The sequence below is a fragment of the Myotis nattereri genome (genome assembly GCF_964212035.1).
Source record: "Myotis nattereri genome assembly, chromosome: 6".
NCBI lineage: Eukaryota > Metazoa > Chordata > Mammalia > Chiroptera > Vespertilionidae > Myotis > Myotis nattereri.
The window spans coordinates 31,479,041-31,501,597 of NC_138081.1; positions in this window are offsets into that span (position 1 = coordinate 31,479,041).

A 22,557-nucleotide genomic window follows, 5' to 3' on the forward strand; every position below is an offset into this window, starting at 1 on the left:
ACTGTCTTTGCTTACAGATGACATGACTACCTAATAGAAAATCACAATGTCATTATTCATAGCACACAAAAAATAAAATATTGGGTATAAATCTAGCAGAAATGTACAGTATCTATATATTTTTAAAAAAACTACAAAATTTTATTTAAAAGGTCAAAGAAGATCTAAATAAGTAGTGAGATATTACATGTTTATAGATTAGAAGATTCAATATTGTCAAGATATCAGTTTCCTTCTAACTTGATCTAAAGATTCAATACAATTCAGTGAAAATTCAGCAAGTTATTATTTTGTAATTATCAACAATATGATTCTAATATCTAAATGGAAAGATAAACATTGAATAACCAATTAAATACTAAAGAAAAATAAAGTACAATGACTTACACTAATGGATTTTTAAGAGTTTTTATAAAGCTACAGCGACAAAGGGTGTGGTATTTGTGAAAGAATAAACAAGGAAAAAAGTTGTGTTTTACAAATCTGTTCTTCTTTACACATTATTTTATCCAAGTCTTTGAAATATTCTTGGTTTTATCTCTTTGGGCCTATCTATCAAACTCATGTTTCTCTTTCTTGAATTTTCAACCTTAGCTATCTGTCAGTTATTTAGCTTTCCACACAAAGAACTGAAAGTTGTAAGATAATAATAATAAAATAATATTATTATGGAAATATAAAAACCTTGTTGGACTCTCTTCCCTTTAAAGGAACCAATTGCGGTTCTGCTTCTAGTTATTTACAGAACCCCATCATAGTTTTATTTCCTCTAATACTTTACAACAAATTGTTTCTTTCTTCTACCCCTCTCTGTGAAGTAATGGATAGGCCTCTCAGTTGTCTTTTGAATATAACCAATAATATCAACTCATCAGATCAAAGAGGCTCATCAGATCAAACCACTAATGTAAGAGCCATATAATCAAGCAAAGGCAGATGACAGGCAATTGCAGGTCACTTTGTATGGAAAGCTAAACAACTAGAAGTGAGATCCACCCCCTTCCCTTTTATTGTTTTCAGAGGGTAATCTTTATAAGAGCCGGGAAAGAGGAGGGTTTTCTGGAAACCCAAGAGAGTTGCATTAAACACGCCTGCTGCAGCAAACCCAGCTTTTCCTTGTGTGGTTTGTTTCTTGACCCTTAATGCAATCTTTCAATCACAGGGAAGCTCTGCCAGCCTAACAGGCCTTGGTAATTAGTGAACTAAAAGAGAGAGGATTTTTAGTAAATATGTCAGGAACCGAAGTCCTTAAATGAGCCAAGAAGGAAGTGTGATCTGAATCCTAATTTCTACTGTCCGTGATCTTCACTTTCTCAGGAAAAGATTTGATGCCTTGACATTGCTTCAGATTAAAAAGGACCTTAAAAAAAAAAAAAAAGGATTCTGTGTTTCTACCAGTGAACAAAAGGATAACTTAGTAAAGATTCAGAACATTTCCATTTCTGAATTTAGGAGTCACTTAAATAAATCACAAGTGTAAAATCAGAAAAAGAATTATTTATTCAAAATTTTTAACATAAAAGGAGGTTTTGACTAGTATTACCAAAAGGGCTGAGAAAAGCAGAGGTGTTTTAACAAAGAGAATCCTTGATTTAGTGCAGCTGTTTGCTTAGTCTATTGCATCTGGCCTTGCCACTTATTATGGCCTTTTTAAACATTGAAAAGCATTTCTCCTATCTTGATTATTGCTTCGGATCTTAATTAACAACAAGCTTTTCTACACTTTCAGTTACTAAATGCATGCAGTAGGTCTTGTTTTCTATCATGTCATTGGCCTTCTAATTCACCTGAGATTTTTTTTGCAGATTCTAATGAGCCCAACATGATCAGAGACAGCACTTACATCTAACATTCACAGTTTTCACCCACTCTCGTCTCAGTTCTCAGTATATTTGTAGCTCCAGCAGCCAAAATGGATGGATATGCTCTATTTCCATAGATGCACTTAAATAAAATCAGTAAGCTGTTGCATCCATGCTGCAATTTTGATTTGCATTAATCTGTATGGCACATAATTGGCCATTCGTAATGCTTTACCACAGAGAAGAAATGCATTGAGTATTTTCAAAATGATTGCTGATGATTCAGCATTGCTATGTCTAAAGAGTTCAAAGTAAAACAGACATAACAGATATCTGGTTATGATCATCGAAAAAATGTGTTATTTAGTACATAAATTTCTCAATTTCCAATCCAGTTTGTTCTGGCACATTCATAGATAATTTATTTTAGCTTTACAGACCTAAAAGTTGTATGTTATAAAATATTCAAGGAAATGTTACTTTGGGAAATCAAAAGTCACCACATTTCAAAGAAGAATTGGAGTTTGAAAAATCAGACGTTCCTTTACATGTATTTTTATGAACATATAGCTACATTCATAATTAATCTGAATAGCATATCTCATTTTATATAGTCATGAAGCTTAAATTCAATTACACAACTTTGAAAACATAAATTAAAGCAAGTAAATTAATTAAGAGTGAAGCACAGGTGCAGAATGAACACAAAACAAAGTGAACATCATAGAAAGAATAATTTGAAAAATCTTGAAAGGAGAATAATATGTGAGTACCCATAGAACATTCTATTCTTACTTTCAGTACAATATTCAATAAATTACAAGGGATATTCAACACTTTATTATAAAATAGGCTTTGTGTTGCATGATTTTGCCCAACTGTAGGCTAATGTAAATGTTCTGAGCACGTTCTGAGCTAGGCTAAGCTATGATTTCTCATGGGTTAGGTGTATTAAATGCATTTTCAACTTATGATAGGTTTATTTGGATGTAACCTCATTGTAAGCTCAGGAGCATTTGTGTATAATTTATATAAATTTATTCATAGATAACTCTTATAGGACTGGAAATTACATAGTATACAAATACATTTTGTTTTAGCCTTTTGAAAAATATTCTCATTTCACATGTAAACACAAGTGTCACAATTTTAGTGTGATATCCATTATTGAATGCATCTTATAGATGCATAAGCCAGAAAATCAAGCAAAATTTACTAAAAGGAAAGGCCAAAATAGACATTCCTCCCATTAGTCTATCAGCCTGAGAAATGAATTAAAAGGTCAATCAGCTTTCTATTATATAATTATTTTAAAAAATGCATATCTATTTTTTGAAATGAGAATATTTTGACAGTTGCCAGATGGGACAGGGCTGGAGAGATGGGTGAAAAAGGTGAGGAGATTAAGAAGTACAAATTGGTATTTGCAGAATAGTCATGAGGAAGTAAAATTCAGCATATAGTCAATAATATTGTAATAAATACATATGATATCAGATGCATACTAGATTTTTCAAAGTGATTATTTAATAAGTTATATAATGTATAATCATTGTGTTGTACAACTGAAATTAATATAATATTGTATGTCAACTGTAATCTATATATATAAATGCCTAATATGCAAATTGTCCCCACGGAAGTTCAACTGGGAGACCTATTGCTCGCTATGACATGCACTGACCACCACAGGTTGGTGCGGAATGAAGGAAGGCCCAGCCAGCAGCTGGATGGAAGGCCCCAGCCGGCAACCAGAAGGCCCCAATTGGCCCTGATCGCCAACCAGGCTTAGGGACCCTACCCGTGCATACATTTCATGCACTGGGCCTCTAGTTTTAAAATAAAAAAGCATTTAAAATAAAAAATAAAAGAGAGAAAAAAGATATTATTTTCAGGAATCAGAAAACAGAAATGCAGGTTTGTATACTCAAGAGATGAGTAACAAATGAAGTAAGGTCCAAAGTTATGCTTATCTGTGTAATGGGCCTTTTCCAACCCATAGAACAGGTAAATGAGCCCCAGCAGTAATATATCTGTTAAGTGTAGTGAACAGGAATAGGAGTATGGAGCAGTTCACAGCACTGTGATTTGTAGAGCTGGGGTACCAGAGAAGAGAGTGCTTCACAATAATGGGGCCCAAGAATTAGTATAATTCTGTCTGTGAAGTGTTGGAAAGACTATTAATTATGCATGCTTAGGGCTAGATTTTGCTAAGTCTAGCAGAAAGGGCTCTGCAGGCTTCTGAGCTGAGTAGAGACTACAGAAGTTATGTGGTGACAAGAGACATTATTATAGCTCTGACAAGTCAGAGTGAAGAAGCCTAACTAATCTCCCCAACATATAATTGAGAGTCCAGAGGCCACTGTTTTAAGACTATGGGGCTAAATAAGATGTGACAGGATCGAGATGAAACATAGTAAAGTAGTAGCTTTTCACTAGAAACAAAAACAACAACACTCAAAATACATTCAAGCCAGACATCAAAGTAAGAATCTCAACAATATAGCACCTATAACATTCACCATACAAAAACAAATAAACAAACTACTACGTAAGAGAACTAGGAAATTATAACCCAAATCCAAGGGAGGAAATCAGTAAAAGCAGACTCAGACTTTGACAGAGATGTCCAACTAGCAGATAAAGATTTTATAGCAGCTATTCTAAATAGATCTAAACATTTAAATGAAAATGGAAACCACTGTTGAGAGTGTGAAAGGCATGATAATTTATTCCACTTACATGCTACAACTTAGTCTGCTGGTTATATGACTTCAGTCATGAACTTCCTGTTTATGTCAGTTCTTTTTGGAAATATTACTGTTAGTGCATTTCTATTCATACATTTTACATATGGTACAGAATTGTAGCTAATCTACATGGTACCTTTATATGTGTGTTAGGTACTTTGTTCTATATTCTGCATATTAAATATTTTGTCAAATAAATAACTGTTACTTTATAATGAAGGTTAGTTGTTCTGAAATCTTTGGTTTCAAGATTTCTTTATATATATCCTTAAATTTTTTAGAATGTCAAAAGCTTTTTTACTATGTTTAATATATTAGAAAATAAAACTGAGAAAATTAAATACCTTAACAAATTTACTTTAAGATAACAGTAATAATACCATGTCATGTTAACATAAATAGCATTGATTTCATATTTAATTATTCATAGCATTGTTTTCATTTTTGTTAATCTTTATAATGAGTGGCATAAAAACAGCTGAATTCAAATATCAGCTTTTGCATTCAGTGTGTTTCAATGTGATATTTAACTGAATAATATCAAGAAAATTTTGTCTAGTCCAGATAGGAAAAAAAAAAAGGGAGGTGTATTTTAACATTTTCATATAATTGTGAATAAATACATTTTGGGGGGTACTATACTAAGATTGACAAATGATAGTTGGTTGCAATGTGGGATCTGAAATCACATCAGTAACCTTTTCATATTCATTTGTGTTAAAATTCATTTATTTCTCCTGCAATGGATGCATATTTTTAATGCACATTATAACATCATGATATTCTTATTTGAAAATTATATCTTCACTAAGTTATACAAATATTCTAAATATTGTCCTTTGAGGCAAATTAACAGTTTAATTATTAATGAAATATTGGGGAGTTATAATATACATAGAAATTAGATTTTATTTTTATATTAGGTTTATTTTAATGAAACATAGTTATATCTATGACGTTAGGTATTTCCTACTGGTGCTTACATTTTATGGGTAATATTTTTAAGCCTTTAAGATCTTTAATAAATAAATAAATCATTTCTTTTTGCTGTTCTGGTGTTGCTCAGTGGTTGAACATTGACCCATGCACCAAGAGGTCTCTGATTATATTCCAGGTCAGGACACATGCCCAGGTTGCCAGCTCTATACCCAATAGGTGGCATTCAGAAGGCAGCTGATCAATGTTTCTCTCTCATTATTAATATTTCCATCTTTCTCCCTCTCCCTTCTTCTGTCTGCAATCAATAAAAACATATTAAAATTATCTTTTAAATAATGCAGAACATAAATTATTTATTTGAGTTTATGCCACTATAGCAGCATCAAAGATCAAGGAAAATAGGAATCTTTAAGACTGAAACAAAAGATAAATATTAATGTACAGATGAAACTTCTGCAGTATTCCTGGTTATATCATGGGTTTGGTTAGAGTACCAATAAAAATATGCTTGTTGTATTCATAGCAAAATCCTTTGAGTATTGTAGGTGCTGCTACACAGAAGTCATATTAGTAAATACAGTCACAGAATGTTAGACCGGAAGGAATCTTAGGGATTATCCAGACCAAGTTTATCATCCTATATAATAAAAGGCTAATATGCAAATTGACCCAATGATGGAACAACTGGTTGCTATGACACACACTGACCACCAGGGTGCAGATGCTCAATGCAAGAGCTGCCCCCTGGTGGTCAGTGTACTCCCACAGGAGGAGCACCACTAAGCCAGAGCCAGGCTTAAGGCTGGTGAGTGCATTGGTGGTGGCGGGAGCTCCCACGTCCACAGCAGTCGGACATTCCCTGATGGCTCCCAGATGGCAAGAAGGCCCAAGCCGGGCTGAGGGACTCCCCCACCCCCAGGGCACGAATTCTGTGCACTGGGCCTCTAGTTTTGTTCATAAAAAACCTACTTCAGAGCTGATTTGACTTACTCAAGGTAATGGCTGAATGATGCTATAGTTGAGATCAGAATATAGATCCAAGATTTTTATAAAAGGTGGTATCCTACTTTCCCCTGACTCCTGAGATTGGATTTTGGTCAGTTGGATATGGCTGTTTGCTCTCATCCACCATCACATTGAAATATGCAAACAGTAAGAGCACACAATGTGCTGGGAATAATAGTTAAATGTTCAGCATTTTCTTTCAGAAACTAGCTTTCAAATTAGTGTTTCTGATTTCTTCAGTTATATTCCCGGAAGTGGAATCTCTGGGTCATAAGTCAGTTCCGTTTTTTTTATTTTTTGAGGTAACTTTTTTTTGAGTCACTGCTTTCCACAGTGACTGCACCAATCTGCCAAAATAAAAGGTAAGGGATTAAGCAAAAAGAACAAAAATTTCATAGATACAGACAATAGTATGTGATTACTAGAGGGAAGGGGGTCAAGGGGGAGGTAGGAGAGGGTAAAGGGGGGATAAATGGTTATGGCAGAAGCCCTGTGGTGGTAAATATACAATACAATATACAGATGATGTATTATAGGATTGTATACCTGAAAACAATATAATTTTATTAACCATTGTCACCCCAATAAATTCAATAAAAAAGTTTTAAAAAATACCACTTACTCTCAATATAATTAATAAAATCCAGACTTGAGGAAAAAAATGTTGAAGTACCTAACAGTAGCCACATGAAAGAGAACAGTTCATTGTTCCCACTAAATGTTAACCCATAGGCGGATTGAGGCCTGAGCCTTTGGCTGTCATTTGGAGTGGCTTCATAGGGTGGCCGAGACAAATATATCCTCCTCCATGTTCCATCTCTTAAATTACATCTCTTTTGCAATTCTTTAGAAAATGTAAGATGAGTAATGCCTATGTAATCCTAAAATACATATTCAACTATAGGTTAGGATAGAGAGATTGACATTATTGTCAGCAGTAGATTCTATAGACTATATTTTCCATATTTCAATTCAAACACATAAACTGCAGGCTGTTTCACACCACCCACAGAAATATGATTTTCATTTTCTCATAGATTATCAGCAAAGGAGAGGAGAAAAGGCCTACTGAGCAGGAAAGGGTTAGCAGCAGGCCTGCAAAATTGATATTTTTCTGTAGGTGGGAAGAGGTTTATTAAAGGATAACACATCAATATTCCCCATTTTCTCCATATAATAGGCAGCACAACTGTCTGCTGTGAATGATAGAGTGGATATTGGGTATGGCACTTATGAAGATTCATTAAAGTTTAGAATAATCATCATGGGGAAAGCACATTGTAGCTGACCAAGGCAAAGTAAATAGATTGATGATTGGCATTGAAGGTTCTGCTGATGTTTGAGACTGTGCTTTTATGGAATAATCAATCTATCCATTTGCCTGTATTTCTACATCACATAGGAACAGAGGAGGAAAATGTCAGTGTTTGGCAAGGTTTCAGGGCAGAGGTTTTGCTTTGCTTCTGTAGTGAAGAGTGAAAGAGGAAGCACTTCGAGGATGCTGGTGTAGCTCAGAATTATGTCAGAAGTTAGAGCAGAACATGGGCTGAAAAGAAAGGGAAGAAAATGTAATAGAAGCAGGTAACATGAAAGTATAAGAAGGAGATTTATTTCAGTGACTTTGAGAAATAAGTCTAGAGGGAAGACTATCAAGGGAGAACTGTTGGGAGGTGAAAGAGCAGAAATAATATTGTAGATCTAGACTTATATTAAATTTAGATTTAAAAATGTGTAAAATGTGGCCATAGGGAATTGGTCATTGGAGTTGAAGAAATAAAGTAACTATGACAAAAGGGTTTTAAATAGGTCATCTACATGAACAATAAAATGACTCAGTCCCTAGAAGGTGAGCTGAATAGTGATGAAGGACAAGAGTAGAGCCCAGTTTCTATAGTACATCAGCAGGTTAATGTTAAATTATAGGTTCTAGAACGTGACAAAACATACATTTCAAATGAACAGGAAGTTGAAAATAAGTAGAAGAATAAGTTTAGAAAGTGACTGTGGAGGATTATAAGAAAGCTGATTCCCAAATCTCAACTCTGAGGTAGATCAGGGCCTGGTAAATGATTTTTCTCTCCTGCAGAGAGCCTCAGAAAAAAAGACTTCAAAGACTTTTTGTCTTTTTTTGTATTCAAAGCAGTTTTCTAATTTCTTTCTCCAAGCCTTATAGTTAAATTTAATATTTTTAATCTCTCAAAATGCCCCAATTTCTTTTCTTTATGTTTTAATAAATAAAAACCCTGGCAGTTTAGAAAATTCAAAGCTTTAACTAGCAATTTAGCATTTCTCCTGTAGAAATAACATGACATGAGATATGAATTGCATGGAAGATTTCTTTATGCCTATTTTGTGCCAGATGTAAAGTATGAACTTATTATTTTATTTAATATGATATTTTCAAATAATGAAAAATTAATAAACACATAATGTGAAATGAAAGTAAAATATGTTTTTCCAGTATGTGCATATAATCAAGGAATGAAATTACTTCTTCAAAGCTTTAAAAGTTGTTTTCACTAGATGGTAGAATTATGGAAGACATTATTTCTTTCTATGGGTCTGCTCATTTTTTAAAGTAGAGATGAGTCCTTTTGAAAAGAGCAAAATGATAAAATTAATTATTTTTATTAATAATCATATTAAATGCAAATGTCTAAATTCTCTAGTTAAAGGAAAATATTGTCCAATTGTTTAAAAGAACAAAACTCAACTATATATTGCCTACATATGGTTTGAATATGAAGTCACAAATGATGAAAAAGATAAAAATAATGAAAAAAAAGATAGGCCATTTAACACTAAACACAAAAAAATACTTAGAATACTTATTAAAGTACACTTCAGGCACTACTTTCATATGTGGATGTAGGAATATTAATTATAATAAAACAATCATATCATGATAATAAAACAAGCAATTCATGAAGAGGATACAATAATCCTAACTATCTTAGACCAAATAATATTTTCAAGAAATATGCAGTAACAACCAAAAGAAATTTAAGGAGAAATGGACAACAAATTCAAACAAAATTCTGAGGTTATATTTAATACCTTTCCCTCAATAATCAATGGAACAAGTAGGCGTAAAATCAGTAAGTACAATATAGATTACATTGAAAATAATATCAATTAATTTGAATATCCAAAGTTTATATGGAACACTTACTATAATAGGATATATTTTGGGTCATAAAACAAGTCTCAATAAATTTTAAAATATTTAAAATTTATAAATTCTCTTCTCTGACCTAAATTAAATTAATTCAATTTAGGGAAGTCTCTAGACAATCACAAAAACTTAGAAACAAAGTAACACTCCTTTAAATAACCCATGGAAATAAAATGTCATTGTTCTTGTTGGGAACTAACATAATACTTTATAGCTATGAGTTAAGTCATAATTTACATGGCTTCCTTTTTATTACTCAATAATCTATAAATATCATTGGCATATAGTAAAATATGAAAAGAGATTGAATAAATCATATAGATGTGCATTAAGCTAATAAAAATGGTTGAAACAAAGAAAATAATTCAAACATACAATTAAATATGTTCAGAAGTTTTTGTTTTTTTTTTAATATATTTTATTGATTTTTCACAGAGAGGAAGGGAGAGAGATAGAGAGAGTTAGACACATCGATGAGAGAGAAACATCGATCAGCTGCCTCTTGCACATCCCCCACCGGGGATGTGCCCGCAACCCAGGTACATGCCCTTGACCGGAATCAACCGGGGACCTCTCAGTCCGCAGGCTGACGCTCTATCCACTGAGCCAAACCGGTTTCGGCCAGAAGTTTTTATATTAAATGCTTTCATCCAAGAAGCATCTTGAGCATATTCTATGAGCTCAATAAATTTATTACTCAATAATAAATTACTCAATTACTCCTGAGTAATTTAGAGGCACCAAGGATGCCTTGAATTGAATCTATTGTTAAATAAATTTACTATTGCATTTATTTGCTGATTTTGATATAATAATTACATATACATGTGTTATATTTAATCTATATCCAGAAAAAAATACTTCAGTGATATAAGAATATAGATCACTAAAAATTCGGTGATGATGAGGCCAAAATTTTCAATCAGGTCCGAGTTTGTTGTCTCACATAATTGAAGATTGAGTTCATGGACGAAGGCGGTAAACAGAAGCAAAATTTATTGAGAGATTGATGGACTCCCTGTAGCAGGGAGCAGCAGGATGGGGGCCCAAGCTGGTAACCCATTAAGATTATTTGTCTAGGAGTAGATATATGCTTTGCTGTCTTCTGATTGGTTCTTTCAAAGAATTCTGCCTTAGCAAAATCCATACATTTTAAAGCTCAAGTTCCCCCCTTGTGAGAGAGATCTGATTGAGGACTGCCACTTCAGGTCTGAGGTAATTTCACTATAGGGGTGCTTGGAGAGGCAGGAGGGAATGCATGTCCTCCAAAACACTATACAACTGCAAATCATTTATATTTTAAGGTATGCTACATGAACGTCACAGCTAAATAAATCTTCTTAAATATTTTAACTAATGTATATTTATTTATGCAAAACCTAACTTCTTTTATATATTTATATCACTTGATGAGTATGCATAGAAAAACTGATATTTAGTAGAAAGTAAAACTTATCTATTACTTAGAGCAAGATTTGCAATCTTATTTGTTTTCTGCATGATCCTAAAATATAAAATATATTTTACTACAGGGAAAAATACGTTTTCACAATAAATTTAAAATATATATATATTAGATTCAACCTATTTTTTTTGAGAGAGAATTGCAACATTTTGGATTTTTAAATAAGTCACATTTCACTCAGGATTTTCAAAAAATATAATTAGCATTATATATTATTTTATAGTTCTTGATATCTATATATATATAAGCCTAAGCTACCATTGCAACTGAAACAACCGAACGGACGACCGAACACCGAACAGGCTGTGTGTAGTGACAAGGCCAGCAGGGGGTTAGTGAGGGCTGACCAAACGACTGAACAGCAAGCTGCATGGGACAACCAGGCCAGCAGGGGGATCAGTTGCGTGTGACTAGGCTGGCAGGGGGGGCAGTGAGGGGTGAGTAGGCTGGCAGGGGGGGGGGGAGTTGGGGCTGACCAGGCCAGCAGGGGTGGCAGTTAGGGGAAATCAGGTAGGCAGGCAGGTGAGCAGTTAGGAGCCAGTGGTCCTGGATTGTGAGGGGGATGTCCGACTGCCGGTTCAGGCCCGATCCCACAGGGGTCCCGGATTGAAGAGGGTGCAGGCTGGGCTGAGGGGACCCCCCATGCACGAATTTTGTGCACTGGGCCTCTAGTCTTATAATTATGGTTGCAGTGTTGCAAATTTTATTTGGAAATATGCTTAATTGACTTAATAAAAGCTGGCTTTTAAAATTCAGTCCTGAATTACCTTGAATACTCCACGTACTCATTTTCTCCAGCAGGGGCTTAAAAAAGGATGCTCACATGATAATTATCTGCTTGACAACTGTCCAATTTCAAAAGAAAACTGTCCTATTTCAAAAGAAAAAAAAAAATCTGTATTGTCCCATGTGACATATTTTATGCTGTTATTGTTGTTGATTATGAGACAATAAAGGAAAGACTAAACTGACTTAAATTTGAGGAAACAATTATTTAAAATTTAAATACCTAACCCTTCCAGCATAGCTCAGTGGTTAGAGCATTGGCTCACAAACCAAAGGGTCATGGGTTTGATTTTCGCCAAGAGCATGTACCTACCTAGGTTGTGGGTTCACTCCCATTCTGGGTCAATGCACATTTGGGAGGCAACCAATCAATGTATCTGTGTCTCTCTCACATCAATGTTTCTCTCTCTCTCTCTCTCTCTCTCTCTCTCTCTCTCTCTCTCTCTCTCTCTCTTTCTTTCTCTTCCCCTCCTTCCCCTCCACTCTTTCTAAAACTCAATGGGAAAAATATACTTGGGTAAGGATCAACAAAAATAAATAAACAAACAAATAAAGTTTAAGTATCTATGTGCCAACTTTTAGGGAAAAGCAGATAAAAACAGCCAAAATATGAATCACTTAATAAAAGGGATTTATGATGGAAACAACAAGCCAAGTTCTACTGTAGTTTCTCTACAGGGTGCTGCTGTATAGAATGGTTAAAATAAATCATGCACTGAATGAATAGAAAATAAAACTCTTTTAACTTCCTAAGGATAAGCTCCTGAGACTGACTTCTCTCTGACTGTGTGTACTTATGCATGCACATCTCCTTTTTTATTTCATATATTTTACACTGTATTGGCTACACCATACTCCAGCAAACAAATTAGACATCTGTGTATGATCAGATGAATATTCTTACTCTATTTTTCATTTTAATTTAGTATATTATGTATTTGCACATATAATGCCAGGGTTTCAGTACACCTTGCTGTAAGAAAACCCACTATTAGCTAGCCATCTTTGAGCAGGCTATGGAAAGCATGTTTCATTTAGCTGGAATATTTCATATTTGCAATGTTATAAACAACTGGAGTCTTATTTAAAATGTTTTCTCAAAAGTTTAGAATTCATTTTTAGGGTTATTAGAGATATCCTTCCTAATTATTATTGTTAAGTACATATTTTTACATTTTTGCTTAAGAAACCATCTAGAATAGGCCTGTACATTTCCCCCCAAAGTGGGTATAGTTTGTTCCACTTCCATTTATACTAATCAAAGCTTTTACATTTTTAGGGGAAAAGAATGTTAGAATTATCAAGTAAAGGAGTTTGGAAAAGAGAGAGAAGATAAGAAATAAGGGGAAAGAGGAGAGGAGACAAGGAGGAGGCATGCAGTGGCAAAGAGATGAAGGCAATAAACTGAAAGAAATATAAGAAAAACGTATCATGATAAATTGTCTTTCAAATATAGGGATTTGGGTATTAAATCTTCTGGAAACCGTGTGTACATTTACTACCTAAGAAACTGGAATAGATATAAAGAGGTTCAGGAAAGGAAGACAAAAGAATAACTAATAGGAAAAGAAGAAAATTTAAGTTCACAACTCTGAAATGTTTCCCCAGATTCAACCAAACTATGCAATAGTTTGGTTAGCTTCCTAAGATTAAAAATGTCTTGAAAGCTAAGCTTCTTGCTTATGCAATGCCTTGGATTCAGAAAGTTCTAACAACCTTGGCACGTACCTTTACATTTATAGACCTTTTTACTAGTTAACCAGGAATAATTATTTTCAAATTCATTTGTCTCAAATTTTCAGTCACAAAATGGTTTTGTGCTAAGAACATAAATAAGATTTCAAGCAAGAGGTCCGTATGCTCCTTCTTAGAATGGGGAATGAAGGGCAATGTCAAAGCCATTATACACAGAGAATAATGCTGCCTCTGAGTTAGGAGGTCAGGAAAGGACATCTGATCTATTGGAATGCATGTCAAAAGTTTGCAGCAAAGTCAGTGGGACCAACTTCAGCCTGTGATCTCTTCCAGTGCTTGCTCATGAAAGTGAGGACGGGAAGTGGGAAGAAAGCTTAATGCTAGAGCTGCAACAGGGGAAATGCCACATCATTCTCAATCCCAACATGCCTGTGAGATTTGCAAAGCGCAGGATGTTGTAGGCGTGAGAAAGAGGTTCACCCTGCACTAAGCTGTTGTAATAGGTTCACTGAAACACATGTCATGAGACTCATAGGCAATTACCTATTCTTGAATCAAGAACTGGATTTATTTACAACCGATAGCCTACATAATTAGAAAAGACAGTCCCCAATCTTTCCATGTGATTTAATTTGTAAACAACATCCAAAATGTTTGTTTGCTTTAATGATATTTGTAAGAGATTTTGAAAAGTATTTTAAAAATATGGTTAACTGTAAGGTGCTACTTCGCATAGCAAGGCAACTTTTGACCTACTGCTCGCAGGATGTGCAGCAGGTGAAATGCAAAAGCAATGGACTGAGAATAAGGAGACTGGGGTTTTCATCTGGGTGCCACTAATTAGCTGTCTGAGCAAGAGCATCTCAGTGTCTGTGGATATGAATGTTCTCATCTGTAAAATGAGAGAGTTGTTGATCTCCAAAGCTCTGTCTAGTGCTAAAAATCTATATCCATTGCATTATCTTTTCTGGCACTGTAGATAGATTTAGCTGACCTATCCATGTGCATTTCTCCATTCTTTTGTGAGTAATGCTATGCTCTAGTAACCTCGGCTGGCAATGTTTATAGGTATAGCCTATGTGACAGGGGGACACAAAGTGGTTCATTCTAGAATAAAAATCCCCCCCCACCCGGTGCCAATTAGCAAAGGCACCGATCAATGAAGTACCATGGTGACACTGTGGTGCCAATGATTCCTTGGGGATGTGTTTCCATGGATGTCTGTTTGACTAAGAATGAACCGCATACACAGTGAAATAATCAATTCGCATTTCAATAACAACTGGACAAAGCCTGTTCTCTTGAGAGCAAAATTAGAGCTTATATTGCTTATGCAACTCTATCTTTGTGATAGCGATAGGAAAAGTGAAAAAAAGGTCAGTGATTAAGGAGTTTATAAATTAGAACCCATGAAGTTGAGACTACTTCTGCGAGCTATATTAGAGTGCATAAATAGGCTTAGATTTTAATAGCCATACCTAATTATCTGAGAGAGAGATAAATTATATATATGGAATGCATTACAAAGGACTGGGGATACTATAATTGTCATAGATATTGCATTGACCCTGTGATTCCCAGGCTATTCAGTTGCATCTCAAAATCACTGGTATGTCTGTGCCATATCTGTGGAAATGTTGATATATTGTAATTGTATTTTAATAAATCTGTTCAATTTGTGCTACATTTAATGATCTGAAAGCAAAATGGTGACAAAAGTACTTTTTAATAATATCTTTGAAATGTGATAAAAATAATAGAGTTTTGCCCTCTTTTTATTAACCTATTTATGAGGAATGATAGGCTAATCATGGGTCAATAGTGGCACAGAATTCATTTACACATATAAAAGTCTAAACAGACCACCTGCATGGTCAAATTCTTCACCACTCATTTGCTTCCCTTTTTCCTCCATGTCTTTTCTGCTTACTTCCTGGGGTCTCCATAATATAATTTAAAACATTTCCCACTCTGAAATACAATTCGAAAAATACTGTTCCAGTTCAACCCTATTACAGATAATTTTAGAGTTCTAGAGAATTAAAGTGACTTTCTAAATTCAGTTTATTTGCAGCAGAATTGGAACCTAGGTCTCATTAGTTAAAATGCAGCAATTATCTGTTAGCCTGTTTATAGACTAAAATCAAGATGACTTTTAATGTGATTTTTTTTGATGTTCATTATCTTGAGTTTATTTAAGAAGTTAAAACTCATATAAAGCTCATGGAAATTGGGTTTTTGCTTAGAAGATAATATTATCCAAGTGAGAATGGAGAAACCAGGATTTTCAGCAATTAGAATCAGATCCTATAGTTTAGAAAGCTTCACAGAACAGATGTGGAGTAAGCACTAAATGCAGGTCCAGGTGTAGCTATTCATCCGAACCCAAGTGCCCAATGTAGCATCTTGACCTAGGATCACATGAGGAAAAAGTATCCATATAATTACCTGCCGAAAGTGCCAAGGCAAATAGCAATTAGGAAAACCTTTGTCCTACCCAGACTTAATACACAGTACCAGGTAATGGAGACATAAGGGCTGAGCCTATTAAAGACATAGGTAAATGAACCATAGGGCTTCTAAATTTCCAGCAGCATATGTCTATGTAAAGTTCTGTTTGAAGAGACAGAGAGAAGCCTGATATTGGAAGGTTTTAAATAAAATAGTTAAATTAACAAAACCAAGCAATGGACTTAACAAACAACAACAACAAATGATGGGTTAACTCCTAAGCATCCTTCCATGTTGACCTTTGGCCTATTTGTTTATTTATTAAGCTCCACTTTATTTTATTATTTTAAAAATATTTTTATTTATTTCAGAGAAGAAGGGAGAGAGAGAGAGAGAAAGAGAGACAGAGAGAGAGAGAGAGAGAGAGAGAGAGAGAGAGAGAGAGAGAGAGAGAGAGAAACATCAATGATGAGGGAAAAATCATTGATGGGCTGCCTCCTGCACACCTTGCACTGGGGATCAAGCCCACAACCCAGGCATGTGCCCTGACCAAGAATTGAACCAGGAACTCCTGGTTCATATATGGATGATCAACCACTGAACCATAGCGGCTGGGTGGCCTTTGGCCAATTTAGCACAATCTAGAATCTACCCTAGTCCTCCTCAGGGTTTGTAACCAGAAATTTTGCCATATAAAGTGTGAACTCATATACAATACACTTAATTAGACCACTTAGACTAAATTCTCTGCCTTTTGTAGTATATCAACATGGAACCAAATATAAATGAAAACTTGCTTTATGACCATATAGTAGGACTAACTATGACAATATGTATTTTAAAATTTTTAACACTTCATTGTGAAATAATTGGACACAAAGGTCAGAAGAGGTAAAGTCAGGATAAATAAGCCTGATGCATCTGTCTTCACACTGGGGGCATTATTATCAATGTGACTGAAATATCCATAGTCTGGTGGCCTGAAAGGGATGCACTGGATTTTGCCTCTGTGACATTCATTTTGCATTGAAACCCAATTCATTCATAAAGGGTCGATTCTCAGCATGACATGCTATATGTCATTTGGATTGTCTCTGTGTTCAGTCTTTGAATTGATTTGTGTTTTAGTTCTATGGAGATAGAAGGCTGTAAGTAAAAATTGAACGATATTTTCTAAAACCCTGTTTGTAAGACACCGGAGCAAAACTGCACTATTGGGTACTTAACTAAGAGACTATTATAGTAAGAATGAGAAATTTGCCCTCGTTTTCCCCAAAAACTCACTGTGTTGGGAGGTGACAGCTTTCAGAATTGTCAGGGACATGTATAATGGAATACTGGTGTCTGACAGGCTATGGGTTAGCCATGGAAATTATGGTAGCCATGTGGATAGCACAGTTGAGCTGTACACTTTCAGTGATGACAAGACCAGAATTGTTCATGAGAAAGTAAAAATTTTCTTTGCATCCCTGGAAGTACTTTGAGAGTGTTGTGTTGAGGATAAACATAAACAATTTGAAATAATATCCTATAAAAGGTAGTTTATTATTAGTACTATAACACCATTTTATTCATTGACTGTTAACGGATAGGGAACATTGATTTTCAAAGAAATTACTTTTTAAGGAAAACTTTACATCTTCCAGTATCAAATAACTCACATGACATCTTACTATTTTTAATCTTATGTGACAACAGGTTCTGCAGCAGCCACTTTTTTAAAAAATATATTTTATTGATTTTTTCACATAGAGGAAGGGAGAGGGATAGAGAGTCAGAAACATTGATGAGAGAGAAACATCTATTAGCTGCCTCCTGCACACCCCCTACTGGGGATGTACCCACAACCAAGGTACATGCCCTTGACTGGAATCGAACCCGGTACCCTCCAGTCCACAGGCCGACGATCCATCCATTGAGCCAAACCGGTCAGGACCACTTTTTAAAATATATATATTTTTATTGATTTCAGAGAGGAAGGGAGGGAGAGGGTAATAGAAACATCAATGATGAGAGAGGATCATTGATGGGCTGCCTCCTACATGACCCCTACTGGGGATCAAGCCACAACGGGAATATGTACCCTTGACTGGAATCAAACCTGGTGCCCTTCAGTCTGCAGGCCTATGCTCTATCCACTGAGCAAAACTAGCTAGGGTAGCAGCAGCCACTGTACCTCAATGAGTCCTGGAAAACCCATTGATTGATGAGCAGTTCATGACAGCATGACAGTGTAAAGGCTTATGTGGGATCTAGTGCTACTGTTGGAAATATAACATCCTGGTTACTCTGGGCTTTAAGACTATGAAACAAATCTCCCAGAATTTGGGCCTAAAGGGGGTCAAACATGCCTTCCTAGAACAGCTCACTAGGGGACCAAGTATCCCAGTCCATGTCATTTGTTGGGAGAAATAGGCATTTCTAATTTTTGAATAAGGTCAGATTCCTAGGAATACAGAGGCATTTACTAAAATTGGTCACTATTTGAAATGTTTACATTCTTCCAAGAGGGAATACTAATACCATGAAATGGTGATGACTGGAAGAAAATTATCATTCATGAGACTAGTAAAACTTAAAAAAAAAATCTAGTATTGTACTCAAGGAATTATTAAATTCCATTTACTTTGTCCCTCAAATCATTACATATCATATAGTTCCTGTGTAAAACATACTAGCAATACCTACAGGAAACTGCACACGAGTAGCTAGTGCAATACTGTAGCTTTTATATGGACTTATATGGCATCTAGACCTAAATTTAAGATTACCAAGATTCAGTTGTGTTTGTACCCAAAGCTGTTTATATCAGTTGAACTTGTTACAGCATTTTATTGATCATGCATACTAATGAACTATAAGGAAGAAAAATAGAGCTTTTGGTATAAAAATGTTTTGAATGCTAAAAAAGTAAGTTACTAAAAATCTAATAAATGGGCATAACAAAATTTTTAATGAAAAGAAATTAAACATATTCTGCATTCAGCTTGTTTAATAGGTTCAGTATTAATTTATTTTTTAGACATTGCAACTTGAAATCATGAATTGCAATTCTGGAAGTTATCAGTTTTTCTAAGAAAGGTAATAATAGAATCATCAAACAAATTATTCTAAATTAAGACTTATGTGCTTACACATCTTGATTGATTAGTTAATGTCAACTTATATTCTAAATCTAAATAAAAATGTCAGGTATTGTTTCTTGTTTATCTCCTTAGTAACACTTTTACATTTAAAGAAAATAAATTTTCTTATTTTTTTAAAATAAGCCCACTAAAAATCAATTGCAAAGAGCATGAAAATGTTAAGATTCATCATTTAAGTGATGACAATTATTATATAAGCAAATGATGAACTCCCAATATGATTATCTTTTTCAGTATGTGAAAGATGACTTTGAAGGAAGACAATAGATTATTATGTTGATGTAAGCATTGATAAATAATGCTTATTAAAAAATAACTAAAAACATAGTGTGCAGTAAGTGAAAAACACAAAAAAATAACAGAACAAGTACTCTTTTAAAGATTTAGTAATTTATTTTGAGTTTCAGGAATAAATGAATAATTGTTATAATATGAGTTGGGGACACTTTAACATCATATAGTTAAAACCAAATTTGGTTATATATAGTTTGTAATACACACTTCTTGCCTATTATCTTATGTCACAGACTGTGACATCCTTTTCCACCTTCCCCTTTATTGGAATGTTTACACATACAATTGTTCTATAAGAAGAATAAATAATACTCCGTACATGATCTTTTCATTTAGCTATTTTATGTTCAAAGCATGATGGGAAAGTCATCTAGAGAGATCTGGAATGAGTATTCTATAAACCATACAACTCCATGGATAATGAAATGACAAAGCAGTTTGAGATTGTTAAGCAGATGTTGAAGGACAAATCTCTCTCAACATTTTTGTTATGATTTGTTGTTGTTATTGTTGTTGTTATTGTAGTTAATCCTCACCTGGGGATTTTTTTTCCATTGAATTTCAGAGAGTGGAAGGGAAAGGGAGAGACAGAGACAGAGAAATATCAACGTGAGAGAGACACATTGATTGGTTGCCCCCCCACACACACTCCAATCAGCACTGGGGATCAAGCCTGCAAACAAGGTACCTGCCCTTGACTGGAATTTAACCCAAGACCCTTCAGTCTGCAGGCCGATACTCTAACCGCTGAGCAAAAAGCAGCTAGGGTTTGTTATTAATTTTGAACATCCTGGAACATTTGGTTTGGGTTTGGAAGCACAAAACATAATGCAGAATATCTTCTGTCTTTTTTATGAAACATTACAGCCACACAGTGGTGCTTTGGTTGACTGATTAACAAGTTGTAACTGAGTTTGGGAGTGACTTTGTAGGAAACTTGGAACAGGGAAAAGGATGGTGATGATGAGGCTCCGAGAAGGGTGAATGACCAGTACACCACTGAGGGTGAAAAGTCTTTGTAAACAACTTTTCCAGCAAAACTCCTACGAGAAAAAAAAATAATAATCTTCACAATCCTAACATATTGAATTTTCTTTTCATAGGTAGATAAATAACTCTTGTTAAGAAAATGTTCTAAAACAAAACTTCATTAACTGTTTTCAAATTATTATGTGTCAGAGGAGAACAGATAAAATTGAGAAATTGTATTGTATCAATTTAACATTTGATGTATTCTCTTTTTAAAAAAAATTACAAAGAATTTTTTTGCCAAACAGTAAATATAAATCTTAGGAAAATTTGACAAAAAATACTTTTATACATTGTGAAATAATAAGTATATACTTTGGTTACTCACAGAGCTCCTAAAACCTTTAAAAATAAGGGTGCTAAGAGAATTTTTTTTGTAATATTTAGTCTTTGACACAGGTTCCTGACAATTTCCTGAATGACAGGAGAACCTAACAAGTTCTTAAATCCTTTGGAATTCCATAGGCAATATGAATCTTGTTTTAGTGAGATGACTCTTCAGTGGGTTTCTAGAAGGGAACTGGTCACCAGAAAGACCAAATCATGACTCGAAGCTTGGGACTTCCAGCCCGATCCCATTCCCCATTGTATAGAGAGAAGAAAGGAGCTAGAAATAGAGCTAATAATTGATCATATCATGTGATGAAGTCACCATAGAGAGAAAGAGAGGCATCCCAACTCCAGATGTTGCCCTCTGCATATTTTTCTCTGGCTGCTCATCTGTAGTCTTTATCATATCCTTTATTATATAATAATCTGGTAAATATACTGTATGTAAATGGTTCCCTGAGTTCTGTGAGTCATGTGATTAAAATGAAGGAGAGGATCATGAGAACCCAATTTATAGCCAGCAGGTCAGAAGTGCAGGAGACAAGCAGAAACTTCCAAGTAATAATAATTTCTTATTATTTCACAATGTGTAAATGTAATTTTTGTGAAGTTGTCCTAACATTTATATTATATTGTTTGTCAAAAAAACTTTTTTTTTTTAGGATTTTAAAGATGACGACCAGCAGGCAGGTAGGGAGGGAGAGAGTGTGAGAGAGCAAGGGAGCAATAGAGGAGTGTGTGGTCATGTATGGTGTGTGTGTGTGTGTATCAGCTAGGGACAGTTAGATTCTGCAGGTCTTCTAAACCAGGCAGTCTTAGAAGGCAGAGCCCTGCTCCCAGCGCAGACACTCCTGGGTGGCCAGCATGGGCACAGAGACCACGCTATCTTGAGAAACAGAGCTGCCTGAGACTAGGATCCTGGCCTCAGCACCACCCAATCTGATCTCAGATGCAGACCAGGACCCTGCAGCCACTGGGGACAGAGACCTGTGACCACAGCTACAGACCCACAGACACCAAGAAGCCAGACATCCTGGAGGCAGATTTCTGTGAGTAACAGAGCCCATCTCCCTCCCCACAGGCTCACGGGCAGCACCATAGTAACTGACAGACCCAACCCTCACTCGGGCCTCAACACTGCTACAGGAATTTTAGCCTGGGAACGCGCAAACACTGGGAACTTATTCCCTGCAGCACGGGCTCCGGGACCCCGATTCTCCGGGTGGGAGGCAACACTAAGAACCAGTGACTTGATTCTGTTTCTTATTACCTGTGCCTAGGATTCCTGATTCCCCAGTGCATTCACACTAAGAGCCAGTGACTCCAATTCTTGGTGCATGTGCACACAGGGACCCTGATTCTCAATGCAAGGCCGTGGGAAGCAACAGAGACTCTGATACTGGATGCTTGGGGAACTCGGACTCCTGGTACACTCTAGGGGGCTCTTATTTTCAACACACTCCAGGGGGGTCTCTGTTTCAGCATGGTGCAGGCAGGGTACCTGATTCTAAGTGCGCACACGAGGCCACACTACGCGCTGGTAACACTGACTCTGAGCGAGCCTGGTTTCCACCAACCCAGGACAACAACACATCTTAGTGTCAGAGCTCTTCAGTGACACTAAGGTGGTGAGAAGCTCCCACTGCACACAGCCCAGGCCCACGCAACTCAACGTTTGAACCTTCTGGAG